At 39.0% G+C, this 12,773-nt stretch overlaps 1 protein-coding gene across 1 annotated transcript in view; it reads left to right on the forward strand.

The window, feature by feature from the left end:
- Positions 1 to 833: 833 nt before the first annotated feature.
- Positions 834 to 12,773, forward strand: part of ARHGAP28 (Rho GTPase activating protein 28) — a 305,117-nt gene continuing 293,177 nt past the window's right edge. Inside the window, exon 1 of the mRNA XM_030213207.1 lies at positions 834 to 1,005. The gene's annotated coding sequence lies outside the window, so the exon portion shown is untranslated. The remainder of the gene's footprint in view (positions 1,006 to 12,773) is intronic.

The following is a 12,773-nucleotide window of genomic DNA, read 5'->3' on the forward strand; positions in this document are numbered from 1 at the left end:
ATGAAGAAAGGCGGTAAGTAAAGAAATAAATGGAAAGGAAGCCCTGGAAATGGAGTTAAGAGGACAGATATCAGCAGAATCAGATACTGGGCCAGCATGATCAGAAAAACAAAGTCACCAGACAACAAAGGTAGAAAAAAAATCGTTTTATTTTCATTATAATGTTTGGAATATGTCCACTTTGAGAATCAGGTGCTCAACATTAAAAGTTTATATTTATTTACTTATTTATGGCATTTTATCCCACATTGAACATGAATTAGATTGGAACCTGGGATCATTTAATTTTTTTTTTCCTGGAGAGAGTAATGCATTGACCCCCCCCCCCCCCCCCCGGCTATAGCCAGCTCTGCAATTGGGGGGGGGGGGGAGGCGCAGAGGTGAACTGGGGCGCAAAAGTGTTTTTAAACATTTACCAGCACACCACTGTGTGTATCATACCTGTTGTACCAGCTGTTTCTGTCACGCCACAGAAGCATAAAACAAGCAACTAGTCTGCAGTGATTTGCAGATTACAAGGTAAACATTGTGTACAGTAATCAGAGGACAAGACTCACTCTTGTTGGAGCCCAGGCTATTGTTGTCAGTTCACACATTACTTCTAGATTGTATTAGCAACATTGGGAGGTTTCCTCTACTACCATATCCAGCCCACAGATGACGACTGTGCCTTGATAATGTAGTGTGTGTTAAGCTATTAAGAAAACCGTGCTCTTTTTATTGTGACTGCCTTTTGGATAACATCCAATCTGTACCACATGGTAAAGCCGCCCAGTAAGTGGTAATGCTGTGATTATGTGCACCAGGGAAAACTGTACATACTTCATACTTCAGTGAGACCTTCCCTATCTGCATTGTATCTGATAACTGGGACAGAAAAAAAGGGAACTGAAATACTACTTCCACAACACCGCCTGTGTAGTAGGTCAAATAACATACAGTGGTGAGACCTCTGTATTCTGATACTGGGATCTGAACAAGGACAACTCTGAGAAACCTTTCGAGGTAAGTCTGCCACAGATTTGTATTTATTATCTGGAACATCGTTTTAAATGAATGTAAGACATGAGCATGCTGTTTTGCTGTAGAAACTGAAGACAGGATTTCCTGTATGTTGCTCATGAACAAGGAAGTAGGATAGCAAAATTCCAGAGGGGATGAGGGAATCTGTAAATTTATTGCAGTGTTTCTGAAGGCTGAGCAAATCCATCAGAGTTTAGTGTAAGAGCAGTAACTGGAAAAAAAAAAAGCGTAAAGGGTGTATGCTGTACTTTCAGTACAATATTAAATAAGCACTATGCCCCTGGTTCCATTAGGACAATTCCTTGGGGGTTGTGCATGGAAATAAAGACTGACAAAAATGAGATTATACAGTTTTATTAAGTTAACTTAATACATTTCTTGACTAGTGTTTGGGAGCTATCAACCTTTCCTCAGGTCAGAATTACATCAGCAGAGTTAACATTACCAGAAAAGTGCATTCTAATGATATTCTAAAGGAGAATGGTATGAGAGGAGGTTGATGGGTGATATGGTCAGACCATTGTTTTATTGCTTTCAATATGACATGTAAATGGGAGATAGCTAAGCATTAGAAACTCCCACCTCAGATGTTTAAGTAGAAGCCCTTTAGATTCTACACTTTTGCTAGATAATTTTATAAAGAAATTGAAGGCATGGTTAGTCCCTAAGTATATGAAGGACGAGGGGTCTTTTCCTTGTTTCTGCTGCAGAGTGTGTGTTTGTGTGCAGATTATGTGTATGTGTGGGTGGGGGGGTATTTATGGGGTAAGGAATTTATTATATTTTGGAAATATTGATATTGCTATTAACTGCTTTGAGTGACAGCTATGAGACATGTGAGCAGTGTATAACAATTTTACATAAATAAATATAAGTAAAGCATGGATATTATTAAATTATATATGGATAGAAGCATTAAAAGTAGGTACACTGGGGGAAGTAGGTCAGGGGTAGCTGGGACAGAGTTATGACATCCATGCAATAGTCTATAAAATGCAGGTATATATAGAGAGCTCATGAACACATTGTTTGGGGCAGGTGTAAGTTTATGTAAGAGAATTTGTGTACAACTGGGAGCCATTTTATGAGCATGTTTTATGAGAACATAGGTGCTTATGTTGTCTTTATAAAAGACTGACAAACCCAGCTTCAATAGGAAAATAATACTACTGTTACGAAGTATCCAAATCTGAACAGCAGGCCATGCTAATAATTCTTTGCTATATGTAGATATATGCGGAACCTCAGAACATGGGCTTCAATTTCAGCACCAAAAGCTTTACTGTTCCATGGAACCCTCAGTTCTGATAATTGATCATTATAACAAAACAGTGGGTTTTAAACCTGTAAACTGTATTTCTTGACGTGTATTTCTCTAGTTTGGCCAGCAGGGGGTGCATGTTTATGTTTAAAGCTGTTACAGAGAAATGACTGTTCCCTTTTTAGTTAACACAGATAAGAAGCAACCTGCAGTGATGTGGCCAGCTATTTTTAAAAAGTTGTTGTTCTGTTACCTGTTATTATGTGCTGTTTTGTTCCATCTGTTTTTATGGCTCACTGTTCAATAGTTTTAAGACAATAAACAGTTTTACTTTATTGTCTCTGCTTGTCTGGACTGACTATGATCCTGCTGGCTTATGTTTTGGGTATGTGGTGCTTTCTAGGAACTGTGGGATCACTGGGAGTGTGCACCCAGTAACCTAGGAATCACTGTGGATAATTTGAGAGTGGGAGACTCACCCAGAGGCCATTGGGACTCATTCAGTGGGAGAAGGGTACTAGTGCACCAGCACAAGCGGCAGGTGCAGGCGGACCTAAGCTGTGTTGGGGATAGACCCTCTAAGTTGCCGCCGGGTTGCCCCAGGTGGGTGGCTAATCATTTGTCATAATCATCAATCTCAAATTTAATTTTTACCAATGTCATATAACTGTGCAGGATGATACAGCAGTTCTCAGTTACAAGAAGGGAAGAGATTTTGAATTTAGCTCACACCTTTCTCAATTGTAGCTTAAGGTGAGAGCCTGAGAAACTATTTTTGTATTAATTTTTAAATGTACATAAAAATTTCCAAACTGTACTTCTCAGCACATTCTGTCAATCCTGCTTCCCAACTTGAGTTTCATTCTATTAAATTTCATCAGGAGACAGATAACTTACTTCATTGAAGGTGCAATTCACCAAAACTGGCAATTGAATTTATTTTCTGTGCTACCAGAGAAGCACTGAAGTGAATCAGCATTCTACTAATCACTGTCATTCTTAGAAAGGACCTGTCAATCGAAACAAACTTGCATTAAAAATGTGATGACACCATATCATTTAAGGGTATTTTATTAATTAATTAATTAATTTATTTATTTATAGCATTTATATCCCACAATTTTCCCACCCATGGGCAGGCTCAATGTGGCTTACAACAGTTTACAAAAACATACAACAATTCAGCAAACAAACAATCAATTTCATAGGAGTGAAAGAGAGAAAGGGTAATAGCAAAGGAGGGAAAAGGAGAAAGAGTAGAGGTGATCAAAATGCCGCTACGACAGTTACAGTTCAGAAGTAAGAGATGCCAGGTGGGTTTGGAGCATAAGCGTTTCCAAATAAAAAGGTCTTGAGGCACTTTTTGAAGGTCGGGTGATCAGGGGTAAGTTTGACCATTTTAGGTAGACCATTCCACACATGAGCGCTAATATAGGAGAAGGTATAAGTATAAGTATTAAAGTACATTAAGGCCATAACATATTTATAAATGACCTAAGAATGGGATTCATGAGTGAGGTGATCAAATTTGCAGATGACATAAAACTATTCAAAGCTGTTAAATCTGAAGCAGGCTGTGACCAACTGCAAGAGGACATTGTGAAACTGAAAGACTGGCATCAAAATGGCAGATAAAATTGAATATAGACAAGTGCAAAGTGATCCATATTGGGAAAAAATAACTCAAATTATAGCTACTACTACTACTTAACATTTCTAAAGTGCTACTAGGGTTACGCAGCGCTGTACAGTTTAACAAAGAAGGACAGTCCCTGCACAAAGGAGCTTACAATCTAAAGGACGAAATGTCAAGTTGGGGTAGTCTAGATTTCCTGAATAGAGGTAAAATGGTTAGGTGCCGAATGCGACATTGAGGAGGTGTGCTTTGAGCAAGGATTTGAAGATGGGCAGGGAGGGGGCCTGGCGTATGGGCTCGGGGAGTTTATTCCAAGCATAGGGTGAGGCGAGGCAGAAAGGGCGGAGCCTGGAGTTGGCGGTGGTGGAGCTACATGATACTAGGTTCCACATTATCACTTAGGAAAAAGATCTAGGTGTCAACATAGATAATATGTTGAAATCTTCTGCTTTGTGTATAGCGGTGGTTGAAAAAGCAAACCAATGTTAGAAATTATTAGGAAAGAAATAGAAAATTAAACAAAGAATATCATAATTCCTCTGTATCGCTCCATGGTGAGACTGTGCAGTGTTCTGTCCTCTGACAATCTTTCCCTGACTGTAATGTGGCTCTGGGGTGGGTATGACACTTTTTCTGTCATTCTCACTGCAGAGTCACATGAGCATTGCATTGTGGGGGGTGTAGTTATCAGGCAATGTGACTTCACTAGCCTATCTGCATAGAACTGTTATATGATTGATTATGCTGTTGCTAGTTGGCAGGCTCTGTTCCCATTGGTGGTTTTCCCCCTGCTGACTGGGTCAGAGTGTGCCCTTTTTCTGTTCCCTTTAGTCTGAGGTAGGCTTCATTTGTTAGACAGTACAGAACCCTTTCCTGCGTTACCCTCTGTTAGAGTACTTAGTTTTTACCTTAAATATATCTTACTAAAAAAGATATCGTACCCCATTCAACCAGCTCTGAGCTAATGTTGTTTTCAGAATCACGGAGACTCTTTGCCATTGGGGTAGAACCTCTGATCTATAGTTGACTGTGAGTAAACATTGAGTTATTCAATAAAGGACTTCTGAGAGATAGAGTCTTCAGTGTGAATTGGGTGTCCGAGGTTATACGTCAGGATATAAGACTTAGAAGCTACAAGTCTTAGAGGCGCTGAACATGCAGTTCTGCTCACCACATTTCAAAAAAGATATAGTGGAACTGGAAAAGGTACAGAAAAAGGTGACCAAAATGATTAAGGGGATGGAATGATAGGATGGCAGGAAAGCTAAAGAGGTTAGGGTTCTTTAGCTTGGAGAAGAGGCAGCTGAGGAGAGATATAATTGAAGTGTATAAATACTGATTGGAGTGGAAAGGGGGTAAACGTGAATCAGTTGTTTACTGTTCAAAAAGTATGTACAAAGACTAGGGGACACTCCATGAAGTTACATAGTAGCAATTTAAAAAAAGAGGAGTACATATTTTTTTCAATCAATAAATAGTTAAGCTCTGGAACTCATTGCTGGAACAGGTGATAAAAGCAGTAAAAGTAGCTGGGTTTAAAAAAGGTTTGGACAAATTCTGAAGGAAAAACCCATAAATCATTATTAAGACTATACCTAGGGAAAGCCACTTTTCATCCCTGGGGGGTAAATATCATGACATCTTGCTACTTTTTGGGATTCTGGTCTACCAGGTACTTGTGACCTGTTTTGGCCGCTGGTTGAAACAGGATATTGGGCTATATGGTCCTTTGGTCTGACCCATATGTGCATAATATGTACCATGTATAAGTAGAATGAAAAGTCTTCAGCTGGATAACGTCCAACATGGCAGAAAAAAAAACATATTAAAAGACTAAAACAGAAGGGGAGGAAAATACCCCAGCTGTCTGCAGCAAGAAAATAAAAAATATAAAGTGCTGCCTTTTAGACACCAATATCATTCACTGATCTGAAAAACCTCCCATATTTTACTGTCAATACAATTTACTTTTACTTTGCACTTCTTGATATTTTTACTTTTTTGCAATTTTATAAGTATCATCTGTGAGCACTTATCTATATCTCAGAACAACATCCCAGCAAGGCCACCATTTCATCCTTCAGCTTCCTCAGGGGACTAAAAACCATGCTCCATCTAGAACTAAAAAACACAATTGGTGGCAGTGTAGCTATGTTAACTGATTAACACAGAATGCACCCACTCTCTACACTCCCAAAATTACCACAGACACCTCAGCATGCTTCACAGTATGCCATTTCTTGCTGCAGTAAGCACAGAGCTTACTGCAGCTTTGTAAAGGGGCCTCTAAAATTCGCATTCAATCTGCTCACTTTTCACACAGTGAAATCTTCATGATACCCTGGTTGGTGGCTTTGCCACTTGATATGGCGGTAATTGTAAAAGGAGCAGTCTAGTTTTAGGCAGCAAGTAGGCACAAAAATGGCATTATTCTATTTATTTATGTGCATAAGTGGGTACTTACACAAGGTAAATGGCCTCTTATAGAATACTGACTAGCAGGAAAGTATGAACCATGCTTGGATGGTGTATACTTTGCTGGTGGGCATGTGCTTTGGAAGAATATGGGTGGAGAGCATTTGTAAGCACTTAAATTATAGAGTATTCATTCATTCATTCATTCATTCATTTATTAGGGTCTACCACCTTTTGAAAGAAATTCACCCAAGGCTGTGTACAATAAGAATAAGCTGGACATAGGCAGTAGATAATTATAGTAGTAAAAAAAAATCAAGTAACAATACACGGTATAGCATAGTATATTTCTTACAATGTCAGCTTACATATTAAACTACTTTAATAGATAATATAGGGGCACTTTTATTAAGCGGCAGTAAGCACTTATGCATGCTCTCAGCACTCTAAAAGCCACTATCTTGGGACGCACTCAGGTGCCCTGTGGTAGTTCTGGGATCGGTGCACAGGGATGTGTTTGAGGGTGGAGAGTAGGCATGCCCTGCACTAATCGGCAAATTGTCGCAAGTTACCAATCAGTACCGCCTAGTAAATAGGTGACAGTAAGAGCTCCCACACAAATGGCCATGTGAAATTAGTGCTTGGCCAGTAAGGAAAAATAAAACCAAACTTGCGGCCATTTTACTGCCACACTAAATGTGGCCTTAATGTGGGGAAAATCCATGCGCTAAAAATAACATAGGCCACTTTTTAGCATGACTTAGGAAAAGGGCACCAAAGGGTGTGAGCGGAAGTGGAACATATAGACAGAAAAGACAGAATAACAGGAGTTAGGTAGAAAATAATGGTGACTAACTTAAGGAAAAATTGCACGTGCAGTCAGAAAAGTTGCATGAATTGATCTCAGCTAGAGTAGGAGTGGATAAGCAAGTCCTGCTGCAATATGTGCAGCTGATGGTAGTTCTTGTGAGTGTGATAAGAACATAAGAATAGCCATACTGGGTCAGACCAATGATCCATCTAGCCCAGTATCCTGTTTCCAACAGTGGCCAAGCCCAAGCTTCTTCCATTAAAAACTTGGGAGAAGAGCCAAGCTTTCACTTGCTTCCTGAAGTAGAGATAATCTTGTGTTAAGCAAAACAAGCAGATCAGAGGGAAACAGCAACACAAATAATTGTGGAGGAGTGGTATTGTAGAGGGCCACAGATGGAACAACAAGGTGGAGTCAGAACTTGAAGGAAGCAAGGTTAATCAAAGACCCAATATGGCCTGTGTTTCAGCTAATGCCTGCGTCAGGGGTCATCTATAAATACCATATAGGTGTAACGGCTGTGGATGCTTCCTGTAACGATAGCAATGCAACAAAAAAAGGCTTTTCTGGCTACTCTGGAGAAGGCTGGTTGGCAGGTGTCACACTATGATTTACTTCAGAGAGTGTGTGGTTCGGAATATTTGTTGGGAGGATCTTACTGACCTTGGAGGTGCATAGAAGGAGATCCCATTTCTGAAGTTTACATTTACGGGGAAGTTATCAATGTGCTATTTTACTATTTATATTTATAAAGGAGTTATTAATGCATTATATTACTGTTAACTCTGGTTATTAGTAACTAGGTCTCATTGCGTAAAATAGAATCTGTTCCAAAGAAGAATGAGTTAGTGGCAAAATAACATCTTTAATGGTAGCCTATATTGATAACCCCTAGCTTTGTACTGTATTGATAGCAAGGGAAAGTTTTGTAAAAATGGTTTAATGTGATCATGTTATTTACAACCTTCTATCAGTTGTGTTATAGCATTCACAATTCATATCTTGATGACTCTTCAGACACACAGGGTGAAGAAATTCTTAATTTATGAGATACTTTATGGCTTGATAGATCAAACATATAAAGTTCTCATGACAAAGGTCATACTTTAGATGACTTAGCCTTATCTCATGTAAATCAACAGGATATTAATTTGCATTTTAATAGTTGCATTTCACTACCTTGGACAGATCATTCATTATTTGATTTTACTATCTCATGGCGAGAATGTGTAATGAGAAAAATCAGAGGAAAGATTGGTTCTACTCTTTTTTGGAATAAAATGTAGAATCTATGCGAGACTGTACTTCAGAAAGACTTGTTTGAAAGATGGTATGCACATGTATAAAATTAAGACTAAGATCATGCGCAATTCGGAGAAATGGTTTGATGATGAACTTTTGGCTTTAAAACAAGATTGAAGAAGGAGTAAAAGAATTTGGAGAAAGTCATTGTCGACTGAACATAAAAAGAGGCTGTGATCAAAGGCATCATTTAATAAACAATTGATAACTAAAAAGAAAAAAGATTTTTATTCTAGCCAAATTGGATGTAATACATTAAATACACACAAACTGTTTAATTTGGTCAATAACCTCTTCAATGTCTCCAATTTAACATCTAATATAGATACTCTCTCTCCTTCTGCTATGACCTTATCTACTTATTTTGAAGAAAAAATGGCAATTATTCATAGGACGTTGATCACTGACACACTGAAATTACTGGTTGCATCTTATCTGATATCTGATATTCCTGTTGATATGCTATGGCATGAATTTTTACCTATGACTACTGCAGATGTGAAATTATTATTGAACAAATTCACTAAGTCTAAATGAATGACATAACAGATGCTTTTTTTGTTTACTTTCACTGATTGGTTAAACAGTTGCTTGTTCCCAAAGAACGGTGGTGAAATTGTCTTAACACCTATCCCTAAAAATCCTATCTAAACATTTTTGTAGAGATTATTGTATTTATCATGAATAAGTTGGATAATATATGCAAATTGGATAATTTAATGATGTATGAGTAGTTTATTATTGGAGCAAAGGAAAATTAAAAGTTAAAAATTAGCCACAATAGTAGGATATAAAAATCCTAATGGGGATTTATTGCAACCAAATAATTATCATCCAATAGCATCTATCCTGCTGTTTACAAAGATTATAGAGGGTTATGTTTCAAATCAGTTAGATAGTTACTTGTCAGATAATAATATATTATATTCATTTCAGTCTGAATTTTGGAAAAATTATAGTATATACACTGTGGTAGCTTCTATTGTCACCCACAGCAAGGCATTGCTGAGTCAAGGGCGAAGGGCAATAGTGATACAATTGGATCTGTCATGTGCTTTTGACCTGGTCAACCATGATATTTTGCTGACCAAGTTGTGATATTGGTATATGTGGGGAAAAGTGTTGGACTGGTTCAGGGGTTTCTTGTCCATTCGAATTTACAAAGTTCAGAAAGAGATAACTTTTTCCTTGGATTGGGGCCCTGGCTGTGGGATTCCACAGGGATCGTCTTTGTCTCCATCATTGTTTAACATTCTCCTCCAGCCATTGGGTGCTATCTTGGAAAAATTTAAAGTTCCATATTATATATATGTGGATGACATTACTATATTATTCCCAGTTTTCGATGATTGGCCATCCATGTTACATTATATAACTTCCTGTGTACAAAGTGTTGAATACTAGATTATGAGTAACCAATTCAAATTAAATGCTGATAAGACTAAATTTTTATGGCTGGGTCCAATGAATTGTATAGAATCACTACAACATTTTTCTATTGTTAATAATATTTTTACTTTTGAGTCATATTCCAAAATTTTAAGTGTTTGACATTTTCTACTCAAGTTAAATCATTGGTTCTGAAGTCTTTTTGTATGTTGAAGAAGTTGAGATCGATTTGAAAATATTTTGAGATGGAGAAATTTAGACTGCTGGTATAGGTACTATAGGGACTAGTATAGACCAGACTGGATTGTTGCAATGCCATTTATATTGACTGCTCAAAAACTCTGATAAGACATTTGCAACTTAATCAGAATACAGTTGCTCAGTTAATATTTTCGGCTAGAAGCTCCATCACAGCATCTTTGTTGTTAAAGGAGCTGCACTCCTGCTACAGGCAAGAGTGCGGTTTTAAACCTTTGTATTTAGCTTTCAAATATGGGCCCTGTTTGCTAAGCTGCGTTATAGGCACGTTAGTGCCTTTAACACATGGTTAAACATGTACGCATGTTAACCATGTAGGCACCTACAATATTCTCTAGGCGCTACATGCGCTAATTGTAGGCACTTTAAAACGCTAACGTGCCTTAGTAAACAGGGCCTTATATATGAAATGCTCTGTTATATTTAAACTGATTGGGTGATGTTCCTCTCAAAGCAGTTATTAGCAGAACTCACAATCAAATGCTACTCAGTTTTCCTTCAGTTAAACAAGTCATACAATGACCAAATGTTTGGCTCTTCAATGTATTATCAGCCAGTGTCGGTGGGAATTTGTTACCAATGCAGATCTGTGTTTGCAGAATTATTTTATTTTTTGAAAGGAAATTAAAACCCATTTTTAAACAAATACCTTTTTTTAATGTAATTATAATATTTTGGTGATTATGGGGTCCTTTACTAAGGCGTGGCAAAAAGTGGACTGTGGTAGTGTGGGCGTGTGTTTTTTTAGCATGCGCTGGGCCAGTTTTTACTGCATCTGGGGAAAAAAGGGCTCTTTTTTTCAATAGGCCGGGAAAAGGGCCTCGGTGAACACCAGTGCACGCCTATTTACGGCTCAGCCGTTAATGCTACCCATTGACCTAGTGGTAAAGGCTCATGCCGCTACATGTGTGGTGACCAGTAAATGCGGTTACATTGGGTTAGAATTAAAAAAAAAAAAAAAAGCAAACTTTATTAGACTCTATAGCTAGTCTCCATACCCTTTTCCCTATAGTTTTTAAAACTTGAAATTTCTGCCACAGCATTACTCTAGAAGGCAGTAGACGGCTCTAGTTCAGTCCTCATTCCCACCCACCCTCCCAAGTCCACCCCACCCACCCCTAGCTTAGCTCTTCATTTATAGTCAAGTACTCTAACAAGGACAACAAGAGGAAAGTTTTCATACAGTTTAATTACTTTTATAATTAGTTTCTGAGAAGCAAACACTAAATAAATTACATATTACAAAATATAATCTTTAAAGCTTTTTATATTCATCTGATATCCATGGAGGGGCATAATCAAACGAAAACGTCTATCTCCATGGGCGTTTATCTCCGAGAACGGGTCCGTGAAGGGGCGGACCGAACCGTATTTTCGAAAAAAAATAGACCGTCCATGTTTTATTCAACAATGTGTGAGCTGGGCGTTTTTGTTTTTCAGCGATAATGGAAAATGAAAGCGCCTAGCTCAAAACGAATAAATCCAAGGCATTTGTTCATGGGAGGGGCCAGGATTCGTAGTGCACTGGTCCCCCTCACATGCCAGGACACCAACCGGGCACCCTAGGGGCACTTTTACAAAAAAAAAAAAAAAGGTTAAAAGAGCTCCCAGGTGCATAGCACCCTTCCCTTGTGTGTTTGAGCCCCCAATCCCCCTCAAAACCCACTGCCCACAAGTCTACACCATTACTATAGCTCTAAGGTGAAGGGGGCACCTACATGGTGGGTACAGTGGGTTTGGGGGGGTTGGACGACTAAGCATTAAGCAGCACAATTGTAACAGGTAGGGGGGGATGGGCATGGGTCCACCTGCCTGAAGTCACTGCACCCCCTAACAACTGCTCCAGGGACCTGCATACTGCTGCCAGGGAGGTGGGTATGACATTTGAGGGTGAAAATAAAAAATTGTGAAACATCATTTTTTTGTGGTGGGAGGGGGTTATGTGACCACTGGGGGAGTCAGGGGAGGTCATCCCCGATTCCTTCCGGTGGTCATCTGGTCATTTAGGGCACTTTTTGGGGCCTTATTCATGAAAAAACAGGAAAGTGTCCTAAATTCTAGCTAAAAACGCATACTTTTTTTCCATTATCGGTGAAATGCGCCATCTCTGTTCGGCCGATAACACGCCCCAGTTCCGCCTTCGCCACCCTCTGACACGCCCCCCATTAACTTTGTCCGCATCTGCGACGGAGTGCAGTTGAAAACGTCCAAAATCGGCTTTCGCTTATACCGATTTATTCGTTTTTTGGGAGATAAACGTCTATCTCCCGATTTGGGTCGCAATATAGGCGTTTTTCTCTTTCGATTATAAGCAGGATAGTAACTTAAGAAGTTTTAATTAAACAACTCTATAATACTAAGATGCAGACAGCAGTCCAGCAGTGAGAGGGCTGCTATACAGTCTTTTGCATTGAGTGTCACATGTATGATTATCTCCCAGTTGGTAAAAGTTCATATGTGTATGCTTGATGCAAAGAGCTCCTAGATCTCAGATAATAAGTCCATTCTCTTGAGGCTAGAGTAGCAGACTTGGAGGAGTTGAGGGAGACAGGTACATAGAAGAGGCCTACAGGGATGCTGCCTTGGAGGAGGAAGGTCTTCTAAAAGGAGAGCATCAACCCTGGTGAAGCTGGAAGTAATCCTGTAGCTAGGACCAGTCCACCAGGGGATGCAATATC

The sequence above is a fragment of the Microcaecilia unicolor genome, chromosome 1 (genome assembly GCF_901765095.1).
Source record: "Microcaecilia unicolor chromosome 1, aMicUni1.1, whole genome shotgun sequence".
Classification (NCBI taxonomy): Eukaryota; Metazoa; Chordata; class Amphibia; order Gymnophiona; family Siphonopidae; genus Microcaecilia; species Microcaecilia unicolor.